Raw genomic sequence first — 5,746 nt, 5'->3', positions numbered from 1 at the left:
AAGCATGAATAAATGTAGGAATAAAAACCTGAATGAATAAATGAATAAATACAGGAATAAATATAGTGCAGTGTTTTCAGTGAGATTTAGTGTGTGTGCTGTGGCTCAGCTGGAAAGCAGTTGACTCATTACCGCAGGGTCCCTGGTTCAACTACTGAACAATACGTCTTTCTTGTTGTTTATAAAAGCTACAGCTAAATGAGATAATGTAGTTAATAAATGTATTCTTTGATATGGTTTAGCCCTTCTCAGGCTACAACATGGTTAAGTTTATGAATATTATTAAGGAATACAAATCCCTCTTTGCAATGTTTACCAGCCTCCTTAGGCTTTTCAATCACAATCATTCAACTGGAATAAAAACAATATTGTTAACATGAAAATATGATTTAATGTTCGTTGTTTAGAGTTATTCTAAGACTTTACTCATTGGGAACTCGGTATGAGAGACCAGTGGTTCTCCCGTTTCGAGTGGGTCGCAGATGTGTGAGTCAAGGCCCGATTTTTCTAACGCTGTGCATGCAGTAGGCGTTGGACTGGAAGTACCGGAGACCATGAACGGTTTTGAAAACTTCTGTCACGTAGTGATTATCTTCTCAATAAAAAATCTTTGCTGATATTTTTCCGAGTCTTCTGGCCTTTGATCAGAATCAAGATTGTTGCCGGAAGTCCCCACAGAGAATAACTTTGCGGTAGAACTATTATACTGAGTGGAGCAACAAGCTGTCAGAACAAAGTGAAAAACAAATAATGGCATAAAATATTATTAATATGTCGGGTAGCAATAGATTTATTTATTTTCTTCTCAGAGTGTACCAGAATGGGTAGTTTATATGTTAGTATTTCAAAAAATCTCCTGGGGGAGAATCCCCCCAGACCCCCCTGCTGGGGTTGGGTTTTCAGCATGTGTGCCTTTTTACGTTATATAGTTCAGCTTTGATTCCATCATCTCATTAAACCTTATTTAAAAGCATACTTTAGTTCTGTGAAGGGATATAAGGGATATATGCACTGTACTTCACTTTAATAATAATGTATGCTGAAATGAGTATATTTTACTGCACGATTTTTTGTTGAATAGATTTGAGTGGTTCAAAATGTCGGGTCGCGATCTATTGACTAAGGAAAAAGTGGGTCCCGAGGCCTGACCAGTTGAGAACCACTGAGATAGAGCACACTGTTGAGATGTCCAATCTGCCTGTTTTACACACTTTGACCAACAGGGGGTTTGTGTTCAAATGAAGCCCATGATGAAGCCTCATCATGAGATGAACCCTTTTGCGAACTAATTGGCTGGAAAGCTTCAAAGCTTCATAAGGCTTCATCTCGTCATCACTAGATGCCACCCCAGAAAATCTCTTGCCACCCCATGAATATTTGTCTAGATCCGCCCCTGCAGTATTAGTATTAGTATGGTACATTAAACACATAAAGGAAACTCACATTTTCAGGGATGCATGAGGGAGCAAGACTGGAGAGGCTTTCCTGCTAGTCTGTCTGCTCTTTAAGTAGCAGCAGTAATCAGTGTTCACCTGAGTGTGTCCTGATCACACCTGTTGTTACTTTCCCCAATCAGGAGCATTTGGTGACAGGCAGGTGAATGTTCATTAGCCCTCTAGAGGGCAGTGTTTGGGCAGCACAGGGAATTCACAACAGCCGCCCCCACAGTAGTTCAGCTGCTGTGAAAGATATGAATTCCCATTCAGTTGGATAGTTCACGTAATGATAACAAGCGGGCCACTGGCCGAGTGTAAGTTCTGTCTTGAACTAGAATGTCGACTGACTGGAGACACTGGTCAGGTCACGGATGCAGCCTGGTTACCTTCCCTACTGGCCATTGAGCCCTTGTCAGTTTTGGATCCATTATAAGTACAGCTGTATCCAGTCGCAAGTTATCCGGTGGCTTCTCCCATTTCTGCCGTGATTGCAAGGTTTGCAATCTGCCAGTATTTGGCTCTGGCGCCACCTACGCCGCCCCATTGACTCTGGTGCGTAAGCAACTTGCGGTAGGGAAGCGTCACGCCGCCCCATCAGCAGCATGTTCGGAGTGATGGGGTCCAAGTTAGCTACATCAGATGAAGTGTAACCAAGTGGTTTCGAGTTTAGCATTCCTTCAACCTCAACCAGTACAGTGGCAAGGTCTTCTTCTGACACTGGTTGGCTTCCAACAACAACCCGAAGAGCATTCTTGACTGATCTGATCTCCCTTTCCCACAAACCTCCAAAGTGTGGGGAATTAGGAGGGTTGAATTTGAAGGTGAGTTGGTATTGACAGAGTTTCTTTTGCAGCTCTGGTTCTAGGGCTTCAAACGTCTCTTGTAGCTCCGTCGCAGCCCCACGGAAGTTAGTACCTCTATCTGAGAGAATTTCCTTTGGCTTGCCTCAACGGGCAATGAATCTTCTGAGGCAAAGCAAGAAGGCATCCGAATCTAAAGCGGCGAGAAGATCAAGGTGCACTGCTCTAGTGGTTAGGCATTTGAACATAACACCCCAACGTTTCTCGTTGCGCCTCCCAACTTTGACATAGAAAGGGCCAAAACAATCAACCCCCTTAGAATAGAAAGGGGGGCTCATGCTGGCCATAAGAGGGATACACAAAGATCTCACATAAAGCATAATTATTTAAACTCACACTCAAAGAGCAAAACCTGAGCTCAGATCTCTAAAACTCTAAACACATTTTCAGCTATGAACCCAATTTACAATTCAACCTGGCAGTTTTTGCAAAACACTCCACACGGTTCTTTAAGTAAGACACAGAAATCTGACAAAATCACTTGTTCGCCATTTTCAAAACACTGCCATTAAAAATGCTACACACATGAACCAATCAACAAATACACGTGCCAAATGACTATAAACACCAAACTGCTTTATTGTTGGCTCAGCAATCAGGTTGTAAGCACTTGAACAAGGCTCCACGTAAGACCTTTTTACAACAAACATGGATATATGGATGGCAGCAAGAGGGAGAGGGAGGATGAGATAGAGGGAGGATAAGAGAGAGAGGGAGGATGAGAGAGAGGGAATGTATGTTGTTTTGAGTGCAGTTAGTCATCATACACGATATATACGTTTTTTTGCAACTCAGATACGTAATTGTATGGGACAATGTCAGCTTTCATCGAGCAGCCACTGTCCAAAACTGGTTCGTTGACCACCCACAATTTCTATTCTGTATACAATAGAAGGGTTCTTTTCGACATGGCGGTGGAAGGTATGACCGTACGCCATACGAGCGCTTGACTCTTTTGGAGTCAATGGAAGAGGCATGTGATGACATGTGAGTGCTACAACCCACAGTTTTCCCCTTTAAACTGTGGGGGTTTCTCTGGAAGTGTTTCCTTGTACGATGTGAGGGTCTAAGGACAGAGGGTGTCGTATTGTCATACAAATATTCTGTACAAACTGTGAAGTCCACTGAGACAAATGTAACATTTGTGATATTGGGCTATTTACATAAACATTGATTGATTGATTGATTGATTGATAGATTGATAGATAGATTGATTGATTGCTATCCAGGGATGGATACAGCACTCAAGAGGCTTCTTCCCTCTTAGCCAGGGAAGATATTGCTTGTGATGTGGATGAGGTGCTGTGGCCAGACCCAGCTAGGCGGCGAGATGCACCCTAAGCACTTTCTCTCCTCTGTTTCTTTGTTTACATTTTTTTCCCTTTACATTTACTGTGTTTGAGGCATCATTTTTGTTTACACAATTGTAACTACTTGTTCTGCATGAACGTTGCACCAATTTCTTTGGGAGAAAAATAAAAGTATAACAACAGTATATTTTTTTCTCTGCACATATGTTTGTAGACTTGAACAGTCTGTATATGCAGAATTCTCTACATAGAGGGAAAAGATGAGTGTGCTTTAGATAAAGCACCACAGTGTGTTGGTGGGACAAAGTGGCTTACTATGAGTGAAGTGTGTGCCATTTGTGCAAAAGTTAGGTTTTGGTAAGTGTAGATATTGTGGGTGCAGTGCTTCATTTTGCAAGAACAATTTGGTGTTTTCCGAATTGTGTTAAGTGTTTTGAGAAAATGAGCCCTGTTGTCGTCAAAAATACACGTGCCAAATGACCATAAACACCAAACTACTTTATTGTTGACTCGGCAATCAGTACCAGAAAAAGCAAAAGGCTCCACATAAGAACTTTTAGAGTTTTTTTCAGTTGCTAACACACTGAGAGAGAGAGAGAGAGAGAGAGAGAGAGAGAGAGAGAGAGAGAGAGAGAGAGAGAGAGATGTTAATAAAGCTTGAATTGTGTTTGTTTTTAGATGGTTGCATAACGTGTAAAGTGAAAAAGTGTGAACTGTTTTTTTCTCCCATTAACTCGTTATAATTGTAGCAGTTGTGGAGTGTAATGCGTCTGCTTAAATAATAGCCTTTAATAATACACAATATTTTGATACAGTTTTTAATGGAGCTTTCACATTTACTTGTTTATGTATTTTACTGAAAATAAACTGCCAGAGTGTCAAAATATATAGTGTGTGTGTGTGTGTGTGTGTGTGTGTGTGTGTGTGTGTGTGTGTGTGTGTGTGTGTGTGTGTGTGTGTGTGTGTGTGTGTGTGTGTGGTGTGTGTGTGTGTGTGTTGGTGTCTTTATCCCTTCGCTCCCATTGGCTCAACTTGTTGGAGCTTTTCTCTAAGGAAAAAGAGAAAGCTCCAAGAACCTATCGGTGCTTGCGAACCCCCCCCCCCCCCCCCCCCCCCCCTGCAGCCCGGATGGTCCAGACTTGTAGGGGCCCCGTCAGTGATCCAGCCTCACACCGTTAAAAGACTGCTGTCAGATGTGAGGACCGCTCCACTGCTCCCTCAGAGCTCCCCCCCGTGCCCCTCCTCACACGTGTGACCAACAAGTCTGCACTTGACCTGGACTTTAACCGTGTCCGTCTTTTTGCTTTTCTTTTCTTTTGTGTGTGTGTTTTTTTAATGTCGTCTTTGCCAGGAACGGTACCGCGGATGATGCGCCCCTGCTCCGGACAGAACTACCCCCGAACCGGATTCCCTCTGGAAGGTAGGAGCCTGCCGCCTTTACACTGAGAACCCGAGAGCTGTGTGAAAAATTACAAATATGCAGAGTTAAAAATGAAAGACATTATTAGTAAATAGACAAGGTGTCCTTGTGCAGATTTAAAAATCACTTCAGGAAGGCACAGCTGTTTTTTCTCCATGTTTTTCGTGCGTAAAATACGTTGTGCAATCGAGTTTCCATGATGAAGTGACAACACATATCCCGGTCCTCTTCACGGGGCGACATTAGGCCGCTTCAACTTTTGGTTTGTCTTGAAGGACTCGCATTCTTGCGAAAGAAAACATTTAAACATTAAAATGTCTTTGTTTCATCCTTATTATATTATTATTTTACTGGCTAAATATTACAGGACCCGGGCTGCACTTCATGTATTATCATCCAGTGGACAGGCTGTCATCATATTTAAATTGAGTCTAAATCCAATAAAACATTTAACAGTCTCTAACCAAATCATGGGTCTTTCAAGTGGAAATGAAATGAATCGAATAAACAGCACGGAGGATTACTCCAATATTTGGACAGCGTGCTGCTGAATAATGGAGCTCTTCAGATCCTCTGAAGTGGATCCGGTCCTCTGTTAACCCAAATGTCCATTTACTGCAGCCATGTAGAGAATAAGATAAGCTACAATATGTCGGGAGGCCTGTGGATATTTTCAGGCCTAATGTTATTCGAATTATAACATGTAGGGGAAACTCAACC

The sequence above is a fragment of the Notothenia rossii genome (assembly GCF_949606895.1).
Source record: "Notothenia rossii genome assembly, chromosome: 4".
NCBI lineage: Eukaryota > Metazoa > Chordata > Actinopteri > Perciformes > Nototheniidae > Notothenia > Notothenia rossii.
The sequence above is the reverse complement of the archived record's forward strand: the minus strand, read 5'-3'. Positions refer to the sequence as shown.